We start from the raw sequence: 20,961 nt of genomic DNA, 5'->3' as shown, positions 1-20,961 counted from the left end.
GTCAAGTGTCCATGTGTTCACTTTCTTAGAGCATCCACTCCCTCCTCCTCCTTTCTTCCTCCTTCTTATTACCTTCTTTCCATTGTATTATCCCTCTAAGCTGTTTGTTCCTGTGCTGATAGACCAACTCTGAAAAGTTGTTTTTTCCATCATGATTATGATTTACAAGATTATAATTTTCTTGTTTCCTTTATTTGTTCTACTGGTGTTTGGCCAATGTATATAATATGCAAAAAAAAAAAGGTAGAATTGAGTACACAGATGATACGCTTCCCATTTTGAGCTTAAGAGGTTTTTATAGCCTCTCAGTTACTTTCATGTAACCTTAAGGATAAAAATGTCACCTTTAAAAATATCTCAAGGATCTAAACTGAATTCACTTTGAAACTTTATTACTGGACATGCACAACCATGTCAAAGCCTCAATTAATAGATGAAATATTATCTCCTTTTTCAGTCTTAAATGTCTTCCAAAGCATTTCATGGACATGCAAAATAGTTGGTTGATATTTTGGGGAGTATCCATGGAAGTAATTGAGCGCATGGCTAAGAGTATTTTTTGCACTAATTAAATATTCCAAACTTCTATCAAGATTATTGTCACCTATTTAATGGCTCATTGAGTTTACGGGCTATGCAAGTTCTCTTTCATCAGTAGAGTTAGGACATCCATTCTTGAAATGACAAATTAGAGAGCAGGATAAAAAGAAAAAAGAACATCTGAAAATTATACACATTTCAAATTTCTGGCATGGATAATTCTGTTCATCGATGAAATAAAGAATCTTATAATCTTATATTCATTTTCCTCAGATTCCACTTACATTTTTTATATAACCTAGGATATTAAAAACCTAATGCTATGGATAAACTTAAGTGTCCTTAAATGCAATATGTATATGGAAAAATATTTTTAATATAGTTGCTAAATCTTATCTTCAAAAGAAATTTTTATCACTTGCACTTAAGATGGTTGAAATATGGACTGATAAATAAATTCCAGAATTCCTGGTACAAAGAAGAAAGAAAAAGTTGGCATTAGAATGTGACTAGTATATAGAAGCTGACCATTTTTTTTTGTTGTTGAGTGAAAGAACAAATGGATGAATATATGCTACAGACAGCATTGTGCCCAAGGACACAGTGGAGAATAAAATGGTTATGAAGCATAACCTCTTTTCGCTTATAGTCTAACTGGGAAGATGGAAAGTAGACACAAATAAAATATAATTTTGAGTTTTGATAAGTGCTATGAAGAAAATAGGGATAGTTCTATTAAAAGGAAGGGCAAAGGTATATTTTTAAGTGCACTGGTAAAGATGCTTAAGTGGTGATACGATGGAAATAAGGATGGAGTCACGCACAAATTAAAGTGTGATCCAAGTACAGGGAATAGCTCATACAAAATTCCTGAAGTGGAAGGGACCTTGACACTCTCACGAGTTTGAAAAGTCATTGATGGAATGTGATGGGCAAAGGAAAGAGAGGCCAAAGATGAGTGAGAGACCCAAATCCTGCCACCTTGATAAAAACTTTGTAGAGCATGGTGGCTAAGAGGTACTAGTTGTATTCTAAGTACAGGAAGAGACTCTTAAGATATCACTTGGGTTGATATATGAAGAATAGGTTGAAAGAGGCCAGGAGTTGGAACAAGGAGAGAGGTAAGTTCATTATTATTTGTCTTCATCTAAGAACAAGACACAGGTGGCTTGGATTCAGAAATAGTAGAGAAGGAGACAAAAGGACAAACTTGTGACTGGTTTTGAGGGAGAAAGAATAGGGATTGATGATATATGGGATGAGCTGTCAGAAATGGTGAATGAAGATGATTTTACAGAAGTGCAGAAAATGAGAGAAACAAATTTGTATGTATGTTTGGAGGGGGTTACGTTTTGGATGTCAAGAAAGAATCTAAGTCTAAAGGTCAGATGAGACTACTCTCCTGAAAGGTACAAATAATCTTTGAATCCACAATAATAGCAGAGGACATTCAGGGAGAGAATTTAGAGAAAGAAAGGAAAATGGCTAGATCTGAGCCTGAGGAATACCAGTGTTTTAGCAATAGAGGAAATGAGCCTGTAAAGAAAACAGAGAAAGTACAGAACTAGGGGTAGGAAGTGAAGAAGGAAATGGCAACCCACTCCAGTGTTCTTGCCTGGAGAATCCCAGGGATGGAGGAGCCTGGTGGGCTGCCGTCTATGGGGTCACACAGAGTCGGACACGACTGAAGTGACTTAGCAGCAGCAGCAGCAGCAGGGGTAGGAAGAAAAGAATGTCATTATTATGAGTAAGAAATAATCAAAGGATCAATTGCCCCTAAAGACAAAAGAAGATGGGATCCTGTAGCACAAGTTAATACAGTTTTTCATGTATGAAAGATTTTTTCATTTCTCATAGGAGATGAAAAGGTATTTCTGAAAGTTCTGAAAGTGTTATTTACTCAGACATGTCTGACTCTATGTGACCCCATGGACGGTAGTCTGCCAGGCTTCTCTGTCCATGGACTTCTCCTGGCAAGAATGGTGGAGTGGGTATAGCCATTCCCTTCTCCAGGAAATCTTCCTGACCCAGGGGTTGAACCCCAGTCTCCTGCACTGCAGGCAGACTCTTTACCATCTGAGCTACAAGGGGAGCCCCCAAAAATTATAATGAAAGTAAGATTTTGAATTTGTGGAATTGTATGTTCATTTATATTTTATCAATGTTAGTATGACGCAAGATCTTTTGATTTTGAAAATGGGAGCCAACATTTAAAAAAAATGGAGTTAAAAAAATGACAGGGCACTGTATGGGAGAAGAGGGAACACTAATCTTGAGAATAGGAAAACAGACCTACTAGAAAAGGGTAACAGAATTGATGGGCAGAATAGCTTTATCATAGTTTGTGTAGTGTTTTCCAGTTTAAAATATACTTATTCGTGCCCAGTGTTTATTCATTTATTCAGTAAACATCATTTTCAGTTGGTGCTCATCGCAGCATGTGTTACCTGTTGGTCACTCAGTTGTGTCCGACTCTTTGAGACCCCATGGACTGCCAGGTTCCTCTGTCCATGGAATTCTCCATGCAAGAATACTGGAGTGGGTATCCATTCCTCTATCCAGGGGATCTTCCTGATCCAGGGATCAAACCTGATCTCCTGCTCTGCAGACAGACTCTTTACTGTCCAAATCATCAGAGAAGTCCCATTGTAGCCTATGGGGCACCTAAGCCAAGTCCTATTCTCTGCAGATGAAAAAAAAACTTGTTTGGAAGATATCACTTACTTCAACGGAAGTGGCTTTGTTTCTATGTGCAGAATTGGGATTTCAATCTAGATTTTCAAATAAATATTTGAAGCCTTATTTCCCCCATTAAGGCACATTCTGTAGATAATTTTATGCTTAAATAGAAATGATATATAGTCCATAGGGTCACAAAGAGTCAGACATGACTGAGTGACTAACTTTCAGTAATGATGAAAAGTCTAAATACTTTAACTTCCTATTATTTTACACTCAAGATTGTTAAGATTAAAGATAAAAATATTTTGAAAAAATCATTTCCAAATACTACCTCTATCATTTTTTACATAATCCATGCAGATTCAATGCCGGGCCATGCCTCGACACAGCTGTGACCAAAGAGTTCCATGGGATCATACTTTTAGACTGACATGAATGGTCAAGGCAACTGAACATCCAATTTAGCTGATTTTATTCCACCAACTTGACTGGTCATTGGACTGAATTGACCAGAAGGCACTACCGTGCAAATGCAGTAAGTTATATTTTTCTAGAGACTGCAAGCTATGCACTGAATGCTGTCTTAACTATTTCAGAGTAGTGTTCTGCCACTGAAGTGACAATATATTCTGAATCAACTTTATATGAGGAACATGGTTATTTCAGAGAAAGAAACAGAATATCTAAGTTTTCTCATCTGTATCAGTCTCACCTCTTGAGTGGCAAATGGCAGAAATTGATCCTGATTAAATTAAGCTGAAAATGCATTCATTAAATCGTGTTAAATAGGTCATGTTAGGTAAGATCTGAGAATTGCAGGAGACGAAAGCACAGGGTACCTATTCACGAATCTGAGCTCTAGCCTGGATGGCCAGGACAGATTGCACTGGGTTAGATTTTTGAGTTTATTTTCAGTGTTTCTGAGTGTGTGTGGACAAGGTTGAGTATCTCTATTACTACTATTAGTACTACCAATAAAAACAATATTGGTATATGACACATAACAAGATACTACTCTCCAGTGCTGTGTATTTCATGTGTTCATACAAACCTAGAAATTAGTACTACGCATATCTCCATATGTGTAGTATCTACATAAGGAGTTTCCCTGGTAGCTCAGCTGGTAAAGAATGCAAGAGAACCCAGTTCGATTCCTGGTTCAGGAAGATCCCCTGGAGAAGGGATAGGCTACCCATTCCAGTATTTTGGGGCTTGCCTGGTGGCTCAGATGATAAAGTATCTGCCTGCAGTGTGGGCAACTTGAGTTCGATCCCTGGGTTGGGAAAATCCCCTGAAGGAGGACACTGCAACCCACTCCAGTATTCTTGCCTGGATAATCCCCAAAGACAGAGAAGTCTGGCAGGCTATAGTCCATGGGGCAGCAAAGAATCGGACATGAATGAGCAACTGAACACATATCTACATTTAATATAAGAAGAAACTATAATTTGGAGAGATTGACCCTCCACAAAATCACATGGCTGGCAGATGGCAGAATCATACTTAGTCTAGATCAAGTCAAAGCTGTCTTGTTAACTTCTAAATAATGTGTCAGACCAGCTTAAAATAATGGTATCTCTGGTTAGTTAATACCATTTAAGGAAATACAGCCTGTAGGAAAATTAGGTTTTATTTTTATTTTTCTCTTGGGCATTTCACTTTTCCTTTAGGTCTCCTATAGACCTGTGTAAATATATGTGTATGATTAAAAATCGAATACATATGGTTTTCAATTTCCACTTAAATCATACCATGTACAAAGTACCAAGGAAAATAAGGAATTGACTATAAGAAAAAGGGGGCAAGTTTTCTAAGACATGTTTTCAAAGGATTAGAGAAACTCAGTCAAGACCATGTAATATGCTAGTTATGTGCTGAAAGAAAAGAGTGCTTCTCTGCTTTATGAAAATTAAAAGCACAATTTTAGAAGTAAAAGACCTTTGAAAGACGTCTTCATTTCTAGAAAGTTACCAACTTCAACACACAGTATTTGATATAGGAAACACAGATTCTCTAATGAGTATGAATTTTGGAAAGAAAAATAATGAAGAGAAAAATTAACTAGTAAACTTACAATCAGATTAACAATCAACATCAGGTACACAAGATTTTGGCCAAAAGAATGCTGAAATTGGTAAATGATGTTGGAAGTTCTTATATACGATAGGACTTCTTCAATGTACTAATTGTAAATATTTTTCCACTATTTATATTTAATTTCTGGTACAGGTAGAAAGTAAGAATTCAAAATGTTTTTCACTGTAAATATTCCTATTTCTAGCAAAAAAACATAGGGTTTAGATTTCTGGTAGGCAGAATATAAATATATTAACTTCCTCTAAGATAAGATATAGGTCTTCCCTGGTGGCTCGATGGTATAGAACCTACCTGCAATGCAGGAGACCAGGTTCGATCTTTGGTTAGCGAAGATCTCCTGGAGAAGAGAATGGCTACCTGCTCCAGTATTCTTGCCTGGAGAATTCCATGGACAGAAGAGTCTGGCGGGCTATATAGCCCATGGGGTCACAAGAGTCGGACACAACTGAGGGACTAACACATGATAAGATATATGAAAGATCTTTCTGTGTTTTGGTTTTTTGTTTTGCTTTTTGTTGTCTTTCTGTGAAAGAATATGTGACCAATATAAAGAATACATGCGGTTATATTCATTAAATCTGGTTAAAAATATTGTTTTAGTTCACCACCAACTGATGGCTCAAATTATGATGGAAGAGGCTTAACTCCCCACCCCACCCTCAATTTATTTTTGCGAAATACATGCAAACCTTCTATCTGCATAAAATGCACACTGGAATAATTTAAATAAGGAAAAAAGGAGAACGCTGAAAATAATGGTTTGAAAAGTTTTCCAGGAAGTGGTCAGAGACTGTTAAGAACACTTTGAACCAGCGCTAAGGTAAATGAGAGCATTGCACCTCACACAAAGACTGCTCATCAGGCTCTCTTTGTTCTGCAGCTCATATTTTAAATAGAAGTTCATTTCCAATACCTGCACATATTCTCCTATTCATATGTAAATTGAATTAAAGCTGTTATTCTTTCTTCCTCACAATCTGCCTTTAAAGTAATAATATAATTTATGAAAGAGTGCCATGAGAGATGGGGCTTATGGACACTAGCGTGTTCTGGCTTTTAACCAAACCCATGCTGGCCTTCTTGAAGGAGAAACTGTCTCGCCTGCCCTCAGGGATCTATTTGAACATTAAGGGGTTATCACTGGAGTTGTTATTGGCTTTAGATATTTCCACTGATAAGACATTTGGATTCCAATGGCAGTTTTATGGCTTTCCTTACAGCTGTGATCAGAGTGGAGGTGCATAAATGGTCCCACCACCTGTCCAGAGAGAGAGGGAACCACACACCCCGGGTTCTACTGGCTTTGCCATCACCTGCTGGGTGCAGCAGCTGGGTGCCTTGAATAACATAAGATTACAGGGGTCTTCCCTTCTTCTGTGTGCAGATTAATTTCCTGTGGCAAATGTTGCGTGAAAATTTCAAGGGCAATTGAGTCTTGTATGCTTTCTCACTTGCTCTTATTTTTTTCCCTTCTTTTTTCTTCTGTTTTCTCTCTTTTTTTTTAAGGTCGTGAGTTGCTAATTTTACGTGCAATTAAGTTGCACATACCCCAAGTTAAGTAGGGCACCTCAACTGCACTTTAAAACCATCAATTATAAACATACCCATGGTATCCGATGTCTTAAGGGAGGAACCTGATTCTGCTTTGATGAAGTCATTTTATATGAATGTTTCTCCCTACTTTTACAAGAGTACTGTGGCTATTAATGTAAACAAAATAGGACATTTCATTCCTACATGCTTTGGTTTCTCAGTCTGTTGAAAGATAAAGAAACAACGTTTACAGAACTTCTCAATTTGTATTAGAAGAGAAAGGGTTACTGCAATTTTAAATTAGTAAATGCAGAATACCTACAACTCTTTCTCTAGTATGCTCCAAGTTATGTTCACTATTTAAAACAATGGCTTGCAAGCATCTTTATTAATGAACTTGAATAAACTGTTTTCTTTCATGGAGGGAACATTGAGTCAAGATGGCCATCTGGGATCAGATGAGTGTAGATTTAAATCCATGTTCTGCCAACTAACAACTCTAAGATTTTGAGAAAGTTCTTCTCTTGTAAGCCTCAGTTTCCTCCTTTTTCAAATGAGGAAAAGGCAAAAACAAAACAAAGACGTAACTTGCAAGGGAGTTGAACAGATTAAATTAGATGATACTTGAAAAACCAAGCTTTCATCAACAGCTCAGAAAGCAGTGACAATTATTGTTCACAGCTTCTCAAAAGTTCTTGTTCATTTCAGGAAGACTGTGTGTGCTTGGGACTATTTAAAATCCTACTGAATAAATACTGAAATTGTTCAGGGAAATTAACTAGGCTATCTGCCAGGGGTTTTCCAATGAAATAGACGTGTGTTTCAACTTTCCAACCATATTACAGGACTAGTGTAGACAGAGCCGGCTCTCCTTACCAGCCCCCTCACCCTATTCCGTACCCGCAGAGGGGGACTGTGTTCATCCCACTGATGGTGCGGAGGTCCCTCCATTAGCGCTCTGTGGAGTCCATCTGTCCCTTCACTTACAGGCCTCGCTCATTCCATCTTCCGTAGCTTCCCCTTCGGTATACTTTATATATCATTTGCATAGTGTAAAATTTAACAAGTGATGCTGGATATAATAAATCCCACAACTGCTATTTCTGTTTGAAAACCATGACCCAGTGTGGTGAAAGTGCCAGTCTGGGGTCTGTGCCTGTTTGCAGGGCTTTCTCTTCGCATATTTTACTGTCACTTTCTTGACATTTTTGTCAGCTTAGAACTGCAGGGCATAGGTGCTGGAGGCAGGTCTCACCACATTTTTATTCTCCATTGCATTTTCAGAGCCTATGAAAAAATGAAATAAGGCTGGGGGTAGGCAGGGAGGGAAGGCCGAGGAAGCACTCAGAGGAGAGGTGATTGCGTCAAAGGCAGAGCAGTGAGGGTAAGGCTGAAAGTGCAGCCTCTTCACTGCAAGCCGGTGCTCACCGTTCAAGGGCTTCTGAGCCACCCCCCAAGCCCCGAAGTCCTGACACAGAAACACTGCGATTTGCCGTCAAAGATGTGCCATTATTTCGTTTACTCATTATGCCAGGAAGATAGAAGGCAATATTTGAATCTGTTTGCAGAATATATTTTTTCTTTTCTTTTGACAAACTGTGCATTTCTAGACAGTGGAGATGGTGTCTACACAAAACCAATATTGTTTTTCCTGGCTTTAATCAACTCGTATGGTTTTTCTGCCCTTTAGGATCTTCTTGTTCTTTTTTTGTTTTCTTAATTCATGGAAAAAAATGTACAGAGTTATATAACATGGCTCCAATGGTAAAACATCAGCCCACAATGTGGGAGACCCAGGTTCTATCCCTGGGTCGGGAAGATCCCCTGGAGAAGGAAATGGCAACCCACTCCAGTCCTCTTGCTTAGGAAATTCCATGGATGGAGGAGCCTGGTGGGCTACAGTCAATGGGACCGCAAAGAGTTTTACATGACTGAACTACCTCACTTTCACTTTCACGTAACAGGGCATCTGAGAATTGCTAATGTCAAAAACACCTTTTGTCAACACCTTCCAGCTTTTGTAAATGAAGGGGAGAAAAGAGTGAACAGGCTGTCATGTACATCTATTCAAGTTTGACAGTTACCAATATTTAAATAACATTAATAATAACAATATTAATAATTAAACAACAACTCTATGTATAGTTTAGAATCATCCTCCCAAGAAAACCTGGTACTATTTATTTTAATTTCTCTAAGTACTTTGGCCACCTCATTGAAAGAGTTGACTCACTGGAAAAGACTGATGCTGGGAGGGATTGGGGGCAGGAGGAGAAGGGGACGACAGAGGATGAGATGGCTGGATGGCATCACTGACTCAATGGACGTGAGTCTGAGTGGGCTCCGGGAATTGGTGATGGACAGGGAGGCCTGGCGTGCTGCGATTCATGGGGTCACAAAGAGTCGGACACGACTGAGTGAATGAACTGAACTGAGATTAAATTTCCTTAAGAGCTTCCCAGGTGGCTCAGTGGTAAAAGAATCTGCCTGCCAGTGTAGGAGCCTTGGGTTCAATCCCTGGGTTGGGAAGATTCCCCGTAGAAGGAAATAGCAACCCACTCCAGTATTCTTGCCTGGGAAATCCCATAGATAGAACAATCTGGCAGGCTACTCAAAAAGCTAAGATCATGGTATCTGGTCCCATCACTCCATGGCAAATAGATGGGGAAAAAATGGAAACAGTGAGAGACTTTGTTTTCTGGGGCTCCAAAATCACTGTAGATGGTGACTGTAGCTATGAAATTAAAAGACGCTTGCTCCTTGGAAGAAAAGTTATGACCAACCTAGACAGCATATTAAAAAGCAGAAAGATTACTTTACCGACAAAGGTCCATCTAGTCAAAGCTATGGTTTTTCCAATAGTCATGTATGGATGTGAGAATTGGGCTATAAAGAAAGCTGAGTGCTGAAGAATAGATACTTTTGAACTGTGGTGCTGGAAAAGACTCTTGAGGGGTGCTTGGACTGCAAGGAGATCAAACCCTAAAGGAAATCAGTCCTGAATATTCATTGGAAGGATTAATGCTGAAGCTGAAGCTCCAATATTTTGGTCTCCTGATGCACAGAACTGACTCATCAGAAAAGACCCTGAAGCTGGGAAAGACTGAAGGCAGGAGGAGAAGGGGATGACAGAGGATGAGATGGTTGGATGGCATCACCAGCTCGATGGCCATGAGTTTGAGCAAGCTCTGGGAGTTGGTGATGGATAGGGAAGCCTGGCGTGCTGCAGTCCATGGGGTCCCAAAGAGTCGGACACGACTTAGCGACTAAACAGCAGCAACATATTTCCCCAAACTCTTCATGAAGGGAAAAGAAAAATGCTATCTTATTAACTACATTTGGATAACACACATTCCCAAACTTAATCTAAAATGGAACCATGTTTTCCCATTGGAACATGTGTTTATGTGGAAGGGGTGGGAATGTGGAGAGAGTACTCCAGTGTCAATAGGACACAGTTTGAGCAACATAGTTCTAGTAGCCAGTTTATAATTTCGCCTTTCTGAGCACGCTCATTGTACGTTTTATTGGGTGCATCTGATTCCTTGTTTTCATTGCAAAGGACACTCAAGTATTTGACAATTTCAGGGCAAGTCAAAAGTTAGCTTCCAAACAATTTCCAGAGTATGCTGATGTTCTCTTGGATATTAGAACTAAACAAAACATTTATTAAGGCTTTAAAAAATAGAGAGACTTTAAATAATAGAGAGATGAGTATAAAAATAAATCAAATAGCTTTTAATAACTCGCCGAGATGGCCTGGACCATACTAATGGTATAAACAAAGTAAGATGTGAACACGGTTAGAAGATTTGGTACAAACAGTACAGCTTTTGATAAACATCTGCATATGCATCAGTAGGGTGTGAATTTCTATCACCAGAATTACTGAGTCATAAGGATTGTGCTTTTACAAATTTGACAGATGTCACAAGACTGCCTTTCAGGCAGGTCACGTTGATTTATACTTCCACCAAGATCTTTTTATATATATGGTTCTTTTTTGTTAATTTGTCCTTTCCTTTCATTTCTTTATTGGGCTCTAGATGAGCTCTAGTTGATAATTTAAACAGATTATATTAGATTTACAAAAGGATTCGGGAAAACTGACATCATTGCAGTATTGAATCTTACTATAAAGGAGCACAAAACGAATTTTTTCCTCCTTGTTTATGTGTTTATTCACTCAGTCGTGTCCGACTCTGTGATTCCATGGACTGTAGCCCACCAGGCTCCACTGTCCACTGGATTTCCCAGGCAAGAATACTGGAGTGGGGTGCGATTTCCTCTTCCAGTGGATCTTCCCAACCCGGGAACTGAACCTGCATCTCCCACGTCTCCTGTGTCTCCTGCATTGCAGGCTGATTCCTTACCTGTTGAACCATCGGGAACTCCCTTTATCCCCTTAGCTGAATCTAATTTTACTTTAAAAGCATGATTAATATTTCTTGCTAAGGTGCTTGGGCATTTCTATCTTGTTATTTTAGGCCAGGGGTTACCTAAAATATTTTTGCCTAAATAAAGATTAACAGACCATAGCCGGTGCCAATTTGTTTACATACCATCTATGGTTGCTTTGGGTTGAATTGTTGGAACAGAGACCACATGAGCTGCAAAGCTTAAAATTTACAAGTAAAATACACTTTACTTATAAAGTTTGCTGACTCCTACTTTAGACCATTTGTTTCCTTCTACTACATTTTCAATATTGACTTCTATATAGAAAAAACACTATTTTTATTGTTGATTATGTAATTGATCTCTTGTTTATAATGATTTCTGATTTCCCTAAAATTTCTAGGTATATGAAGATAGTTATAATTTTACTTTCATATTCCCTTTGTATTTATCTACTTTCTTTCATTGGCCTAGTTCCACTGACATATACATGCACATATAATGTTTCCTTCATTTATGTAAAAATGTATTTCTTTATATATATATATATAAAATTCCTATTTCATTAAACTAAATATGGATATTAAATGCAGTCAGATCCTTTCCCAGATCCACTGAGATATTCATGAATAATGTTCTCCTTTGACCTTTGTATATGATGTATTTTAACAATAGATTTTCTATTTTGGAGTCATTATGAATGAACTTCACTTGGTTAGATAGTATTCTATTTTTTAATGCCCAGCTGAATTTTATTTCCTAATAATTTATTAAGTATTGCATCAATATTCAAATGTAAAATTCATTTATTTCTAGTTTTGTAGTTTGCAAATTTAGGATGTTAACATTGTATTGGGCCTTTAAAAATAATTTGAATGTTTCATTTTTTTTACCCTATGATCTGAATTAGTTACGAGCATGAAAATTGTTTTGCCCTTGAATGAATTAAAGAATGTACCTATGAAACTCTGTGGACTTTGGAGTTATTAGGCAATATTACTTTAATACATCTGTCAATATCTTTTGCTATTGGATGAAATGCTCTGTATTTGCAGGAAGACATTTAGTATCATATTTTTATTAAAAACTATCCATTCAATTCAGATTCTCAACTTTATATAGAACAGAAGATTTAGAAAGCATAGATACTTTTTGTTGTTGTTATTCAGTCACTCAGCCAAGTCTGACTCTTTGTGACCCCATGGTCTGCTGCACTCCAGGCTTCCCTGTCCTTCACCAGAGCTTTCTCAAACTCATGTCCATTGAATTGGCGATGCCTTACAGCCATCTTATCCTCTGTCATCCCCTTCTTTTCTTGGCTCAATCTTTCCCAGCATCAGGGTTGTTTCTCATGAGTTGGCTCTTTACATCAGGTGGTCAAAGCATTGGATCTTCAGCTTCAGCATCAGTCTTTCCAATGAAAATTCAAGGTTGATTTCCTTTAGGATTGACTGGTATGATCTCCTTGCTTTTCAAGGGACTCTCAAGAGTCTTCTCCAGCACTACAGTTCGAAAGCATAAATTTTTTGGTGCTCAGACTTTTTTATGGTCCAACTCTCACATTTGTACATGATTACTGGAAAATTTTTTTAATTAAGAATTAAGAGAATTTACGTTCTATTTATCCTTAACATATTACTTCATTCACTTCATATACTTCAGGAAAATGAGAGTGAATGTCAAAAAAAAGGATGACATTTGATAAAAGAAATGGTGGCAAGATCCCAGAAGAACTGACTAGATGTAATTTCCTGGATGAGACCTGCCTAAAAGAAAAGCTGCTGCTGCTGCTAAGTCACTTCAGTCGTGTACGACTCTTAGCGACCCCATGGACTGCAGCCTACCAGGCTCCTCCATCCATGGATTTTCCAAGCAAGAGTACTGGAGTGGGGTGCCATTGCCTTCTCCGAAAAGAAAAGCTACTGGACAAAAATAGGAAATCAGTGGGTCCCTGGATATAGAAGAGAATGAACCCTAAGTAATAAATAGAAAGGATACAAAAATGGGAGTTCTGAGAAAGTTAAGAGGAATCTTCAAAAAAAAAAAAACATAATTAGATACTTAAAAACAGCAAGCAAGATTGTACAAAGAATATCTTGGGACAATTATTAAGCAAACCATAAGACGGCATGATGATTATTAGCATGTTACACAGAAGGAATTTAAGCAAAAAGAACATGTTCAATCTGGAATTAGGGGCATTGTTCACTCTCAAGGGTATCATAAAAGTAAGTGAGTAGAAAAGAAAATGTAACTATCGCATCCTATTTGTTCTGCAATGGACAGCATTTCTACAGTCATAATGAGTATTAGGTTTTAAAACTTAGAATCAACATATGATAACAATTGAAGAATTTAACATACTATAGAAGTGATTTATCTATGCTGAAATGTGAAAGGGGAAAGGAGTAAGGCCTGTGGGGACGGACATAGGAGAGAAAATTAGGGGCTTCAAAATCCCCGTGTTATACAGAGGGGAGTCGAGAGATGCCTCAACCAATAATAAAACAAGAAATAGACTCTTAAGAAATGCTATTTTGAATCATAAAAAAACCAACAGAAGAACTAAGAATAGTATTTTTGATCTACCTTTCAAATCTTGATGGAGTGGGGAATTAAGATATTTTAAATAAGCTGTATCTTCTCTCCTAGTGAAAGTCAATGATTAGTGTCTGAAATTGACAAGCCAAACATTTCTATGAACATCTGTTCCAGTTGTGGAGGTCGCACTACAAGGACTAAGAGCAGACCAGGAAAAACACGGTGGCCTTTGGGAGGGAGGATTTGGTGGGATAAATTACTTTGGAGGAAAGAATATAAGCCCTTCTGTTATTTGATGTCTTTCTGTGTCCATGTTCTACTGCTGTGATAGTGTGTACGATTATGATAATTATGAAATTTACCTTTAGACAACTGATCTTTTAGGATTTTTCACCATTAACAGCAAATATGTAAATGGGACAATTTTGGGGAATCTGAAAAACATTCAGATTATCCTGAAAACAGTCTTCATTCAGAAAGTCTGCACACTTTATGCATGCTTCTAAATCAAACTGCTGTTATCTCTTAAAGTTATTTATCCTATTTTGTTTTAATTAGCACAGCTTTGGATCATTTTTTTGTTGTTAAAAATGTAACTTATACATTAGAGGCACACTTTGATGGAAGTGTAAGTAGACTGCATCAAATAAGTAAACAAGGATCTGAAGTCATAGCTTATGAAACATCATATTAAACATATTGTTGAATTCATCTTCCCCAAATCACTTTGACTATATGAATTGAGTCAGGTGAGTCATCATAAATGAGATCTAAATTCTACAATATTCTGCTTCTCTTTAGGAATTAATATCACATTTTTTAATGAAAAAACAAAAGTCATTTAGCCCAGTGATTTCTAATACCAGCTAAATGTTAGGTTCACCTGGGGATGCTTAGAAAAGCGCAGGCATGTTGGATTCTCTCCTGGAGATGTTGGTTGAGCAAGTCTCAGGAAAGGTTTCAGGAATCTTATTATTTAAAGGTGCTCCAAGGGATTCTGGGGCACATTCAGATTGGGACCCAGTAACTACCCTCTTTTGTTTCCTTTTTCCCCATTGATAGGAAAGTGAGGGTTAAATTAACTCTTCATCATTAATAAATATGTGAGACCCCACAATCCTTGTCCCTTTTCCCCTTGACCTCGGTTATTTCATTTCATTTTGCCATATCCTCGTCCTGATTTTTTTAAAAAAACCAATATAGAAATGAATGCATAACATTCATGGATTTTTTTTTTAATGGAGTATAATTGCTTTGCAATGTTGTGCTAGTTTCTGCTGCACAACAGTGTGAGTCAGCCCTGTGTCTACATACACCTCCTCTCTCAAGTCTCCCTCCCACTCCTCCACCCCACCCCTCTAGGTCATGAGAGAACCAGGCTGAGCTCCCTGTGCTATACAGCAGCTTCCCACTAGTTGTCTATTTTGCATGTGGTAGTATATATGTCGGAAGCCCACCAGGCTCCCCCGTCCCTGGGATTCTCCAGGCAAGAACACTGGAGTGGGTTGCCATTGCCTTCTCCAATGCATGAAAGTGAAAAGTGAAAGGGAAGTCGCTCAGTCGTGTCCGACTCTTAGCGACCCCATGGACTACAGCCCACCAGGCTCCTCTGTCCATGGGATTTTCCAGGCAAGAGTACTGGAGTGGGGTGCCATTGCCTTCTCTAGAGTATATATGTCAGAGCTACTCTCTCAGTTCTTCCCACCTCTTCCTTCATCATGTTTACAAGTCTGTTTTCTATGTGTGTGTCTCTATATTACTTATTTACTGCCCTGCGAATAAGGTCATTAGTACCATTTCTCTAGATTCTGCATATATACGTTAATATACCATATTTGTTTCTCTCTTTCTGACTTACTTCAATCTGCATAATAGACTCTAGGGTCATCTGCATCTCTATAACTTACTCAATTTCACTTCTTTTTCATGGCTGAGTAATATTCCATTGCATATATGTAACACACATGAAAAGATGCTCAACATCACTTACTATTAGAGAAATGCAATCAAAACTGCAATGTAGTACAACTTCACACCAGCTAGAATGGCCATCATCAAAAAATCTACAAACAATAAATACTGGAGAAGGTGTGGAGAAAAGGGACTTTTGCACATTTGTGGGAATGTAACCTTTTGCACAGTTGGTGGGAATGTAAATTGGTACAGCCTCTGTGGACAACAGTATGGAGGTCCCTTAAAAAACTAAACACGGATTTTCTAGATAGGTGATTTGTATGGATTTTTTTAATGCTACTTTTGAAATCTAAGAAAATCTGTTCTGCTAACATCTGTAGCTACCTGGGAAGCAGGAACTCAGTAGCCCATTTCACATACTTTTTGAGGGCTGTCAAGAAGGACCATGGTGTGAACATGGTAAGTTGGCTCTATGCGCAAGTACAGAGGTATCTGAGCCTGAGATCATCCATCAAAAATTGTGTATAGTCATCGTGCATATCTTGCAAAACACAAACACTTTTATAAAGTGGAAAAGTGGCTAGTTTTTCCTAAGGAGACTCTCAGTGAAAATCCCATTGTGGGTGAGGGAGTGAGAGCATTTCATGTTTTGCGGTTATAAGGTGCTATAATATTCTAGGCAGAGAGGAGAATTTCTGTGACACAAGTGGTGTCTGTGGCATCTGCTTTTTTCTTATTGAAGACAGTTTTTGAAATGTGATGTTGAGAGGTTATAGGTCACGACACTCTTCTTTCAGTGGACTCCCAGAAGCCAGTCAGCAAAAAGTTCATGCAGTAAATGGGAAGAGATACAGACAAAATGGCTGGCCCTGGTTTCTGTGTTCTTTCTCCATTGATCTTCACAACTAAGCTCCTTTTAATTAGCATGTTTACAAGGTATAAGGGGGAACAGAGCTGGTTATCAAGGATTCACCTTGATGTAGGATTGTCTAACGCACGAGGGTCACTTTTTCTGTCTTAAAAGGTGTTGGAGGTGGGAGGCAGGGAGGGGATGGTAAGGAGACTTTCAAGTCCTGAAAAAAGCTGCATGGTAAGTAGACTCAGACAGGTGAAGTATTCTGAAATCATCGCTGATCTTGGACTGGACATCACATGGGGACTACTGAATTTGAACGATGACCTGAGCCTTCTGCAGCCCATTAGCCGCAAGCCCCTGGGGCAGGTGTCTTCTGAAGTATGAAGAAAAAATGAAGCATGAAAAGTTTGTTGTATGTCTTGTTTGTATTATAGTTCTAGCTGAGACAAAGTGAGTTTTGAGGCATCCTATCCTCTATTCCCTAGTGAGCTTGGAATTGGATATTAAAGATGAAAAACAAAAAGATATTTGTCTTAAAGTTTAGAGGACAGAACAAAATGGAGTGTGGGAGGACAGTTAGCCCTCTTATGGGCTTCCAGATAGATGTTGCTATGCTTCCTACACACACAGGCTCACGGAAACCACAGAATATTCATGCCTATGTGTATGAGAGATATTGACTAGATATATATCATACACTTTAATACAGTTAGAATAAAAGCATGGCAAAGTTCATGGATTGGCTACTTCAATAAAAAATGCTTTCTTTCTGCATAAATCAAGGTACAAGATCCAGATGGGGAAAGTGACACTGTTTATAGCAAAATAGCATTTATTCTCAATACCCCTTGTGTATGTGTGGGTCAAAGAGGCAGGTGCCCCTTTTCTAAGTTGTGTAATTGACAAATGTCCTAGTGGTTGGAGAATTCTGGAAAGTTTAGCGCATTTAGGAATGTTTCTAAAATTTCTGAATGTTTGAAATACAATATAATCATGATAAACATAGACCACAAAGTCAACTCTTACTCCATCAAAATGATCTCCCCTCTCCTTCATAAAAATAATTCAAACACCTTTTTAATGTTAGGAATACTAGAGGCTAAAAATGTCTAAGAGAATTTAGATAAATCAAATATTCTCTTCCTTTTATCTTCCAGAGTGTGATGTCTTTAGCAGTGTTACAAGCAGGACTTATGTGCAAAATACACTACAAATCCTCCTAATTCTCGTTCAGTTGTGAGGACCAGCATTTTGAAACACCAGTGCAAAAGAACAGGCCAGAGGGGGATGTATTTTATTTGTTTTCCACATCTATGGGCAAAAGTGGCTCTCCATAACAAAAAGCAATGTAATCCTACTGCCTTGAATTGCCCTAGGTGGAAATCATCTCATTTTTCCCCCCCATGGAGAAATTTTTAGCTGCTTGTCTAGTGCAATAAATGCAGTTTTTCTGTCACTGCAATTTTTTCCTACTTCTCACTTGAAAAGCCTAAAGCTTAGTTATTTCCAGGAATGCCCTCCCCTCCCTGCTTACAAATGTTGCCCTGCTTATCTTATTTAGCCATGGGAATATTACAGACGATTAAGTGAAGATTATATATGATGACAAGATACTACCTTTACCGTCATGAAACTTTTTCTACAACACCCTTTGGTCATATGAGAATATCTAAATGGGGACAATCTGAGAAATAATAATTGAAGCCCTTTTTTCTTTTCATTCTAGCACTTTTTCAATGAAAAGAGATTCAGGGTTATGATGTCCAAGCTGCCACCACGTGTCTGCAGGATTCAGCAGTTGCTGCCTGAACAAGTTGCCTGTCCCTCATCTGGTTACTGAGAACTAAGAGTTAATGAACAATTATGGTGCATAAAAGTTCTAAGTTGCTTCACCTGTGTCCATTAACATGGTTTTGGCTCAATAAGGAGAGTGACTCTTTACAGACCATTCTTCCTGTTCTAGGCATTGTACTCAGAGCTGTCCTATATTTTCTGTGTAATTTTTTCAAAAGTATTTGAAGTAGGGTGGTCATACACAGTTATTTATAGGAAATAGTAATTACTTTTTATAGGTAAGAAATGGTGGCTAAAGGTGGATAGCCACACTATTTTATACCTTGTCAGCCCAAGGAGCTCAGGTAGGTGCTCCACGGTGACCTAGATGGGTGGGATGTGTGTGGTGGGAAGGAGGTTCAAAGGGAGAGGGTATATGTATGCATATGGATTATTCATGTTGTCGTGCAGCAGAAGCTAACACAAAATTGTAAAGCACCTATACCTCAATTTAAAAAAAAAAAAAAAAGAGGATTACACAGAAAATGTAGGAGAGCTATGAGTATAGTACATTTGGGCACACACTTTTAGTTATAATATGTGTTGAGATTGTATTTCCTATTGCTGCTACAGCAAAACAACCACAAAGTTGGAGAATGAAAACAATTGCCATTTATTACCTCCATTCTGTAAATCAGAAATCTGGCCAAGGCTCATCTAAGTTCTCTTCTCAGGTCAAACAAGGCTGAAATCAAGGTGCCAACTAGGACTGGGTTCATTCTCATCTGGAGTCAGGGTCTCTTCCAAGCTCATTCCAGTTGTTGACTGAATTCAATCCAGTGTGGCTGTTAGGAGTCTTAGTGACTCATGTCTTTCAGGCCCACAGGAGAATGGCTGCTGCTGCTCCTTGTCATCCAACTAGGTCTAGGTGGGTCCCACCCAGTATGAATTCCACTTGAAAAGACTGAAAGTCAACTGATTAGGGACTTTAATTACATCTGTAAAATCTCTTTTCCCATATAAAGTAATACAGTCATTGGAAAGATATCCCATTATATCACCAGGTTGTCCATCATTAAGTAGAAAGAGATGATAACAGGTGTTATATGGGGCAAGAATCTTGAGATCCATCTGAGAATTCTGCCTACCACAAAGGGTTATCACTTTTTAAATTTTAATTTGGCACCCACATGGACATTGTATGGTAGAGCTGAAAATAGCTTTATTTTTTAAATATATTTCATAGGATGTAGCTAAAAGAAAACAAGTTAAAATGTTCAGCTTTATTAAAAATATTTTATTTATTTATATCTTGTTCCATTTTTATTTATTTATTCATCTTATAGATATTTTACATACTTAAAATATTTTTTAAAGTATATATGAACAATAATTTTATTTTTTTCTACATTTTCTTGCTTTAGCATCTGGTGGAAGAGGCCATCTGCCATGGGTCTTTGGTGTGCCTGCAGTCCTTGCTGAGTGTGCCAAATCCTAAGTCCTAACTATCCTCACCCTGAGAGAGTTCTGTAGTTAGTGCAGTAACCAATTAAGTAGATTAATGGCTATTCTGAGACTGCTCACTCTCAAGGGCATCAACTGAGACAGTTGAGCACCTTCCATATATTTCTTATCATTTTGGTATCTTTCAATTCAAAAAGAAACCAATCTAATAAATGGGCAAAAGACAAATAGTCACTTGACAAAACAACTATGATCCTTAGCCTGGGAACATGCTAGGATTACATAAGAAAACTAACTTCACAACAAGGAACCCCACTAACCTGGGTTCCATCAGAACATAGATTGGTAATTCCAGACTGTGATAGTGCTGATGCGTAGCAATGGGAGTTGCTTGGGAGTTGATGCATCCACCGATATAATAGTAGAGAGAATGTGGAGGTGCTCAGTTCAATTCAGTTCAGTCGCTCAGTTGTGTCCGACTCTTTGCGACCCCATGAATTGCAGCACGCCAGGCCTCCCTGTCCATCACCATCTCCCGGAGTTCACTCAGACCCATGTCCATTGAGTCAGTGATGCCATCCAGCCATCTCATCCTCTGTTGTCCCCCTCTCCTCCTGCCCTCAATCCCTCCCAGCATCAGAATCTTTTCCAATGAGTCAACTCTTCACATGAGGTGGCCAAAGTCCTGGAGTTTCAGCTTTAGCATCATTCTTTCCAAAGAAATCCCAGGGCTGATCTCCTTCAGAATGGACTGATTGGATCTCCTTGCAGTCCAAGGACTCTCAAGAATCTTCTCCAACACCACAGTTCAAAAGCATCCATTCTTTGGCACTTAGCTTTCTTCACAGTCCAACTCTCACATCCATACATGACCACTGGAAAAACCATAGCCTGGACTAGACGGACCTTTGTTGGCTGGAAAATGCATTACTCCATTCCACTAAGTAATTCTCTTCAAAAAAATTCTCTTGTGGCACTGGTTAGGACAGATGATTCCAGAAAAAAAATAAGACCATTTTATGCTATATTTGTCATATTTTATCAACCTGATGAAATAACTTGGTTCTGTTCTTCTGTTCTGTACTAGTTATACCTATGAAATCACTACCATAAAGCAAAGAAGAAAAAGGACATGGCAAAATGAACCAAGTCATAGAGTCCTG

The 20,961-nt window shown here is 38.4% G+C and overlaps 1 long non-coding RNA gene across 1 annotated transcript; it reads right to left on the bottom strand.

Annotated features, from left to right (window-relative positions):
* Window positions 1-12,322: 12,322 nt before the first annotated feature.
* On the bottom strand, window positions 12,323-20,480 carry LOC129634309 (uncharacterized). The gene is made up of 3 exons (XR_008705549.1): window positions 20,119-20,480; window positions 19,015-19,298; window positions 12,323-12,752 (listed from the first exon to the last, which is right to left on the bottom strand). It is a non-coding gene; the product is annotated as an uncharacterized LOC129634309 (long non-coding RNA).
* Window positions 20,481-20,961: the final 481 nt, after the last annotated feature.

Source organism: Bubalus kerabau, chromosome 19 (genome assembly GCF_029407905.1).
Source record: "Bubalus kerabau isolate K-KA32 ecotype Philippines breed swamp buffalo chromosome 19, PCC_UOA_SB_1v2, whole genome shotgun sequence".
Lineage (NCBI taxonomy): Eukaryota > Metazoa > Chordata > Mammalia > Artiodactyla > Bovidae > Bubalus > Bubalus kerabau.
This window is presented reverse-complemented; position numbering and strand designations above follow the sequence as displayed.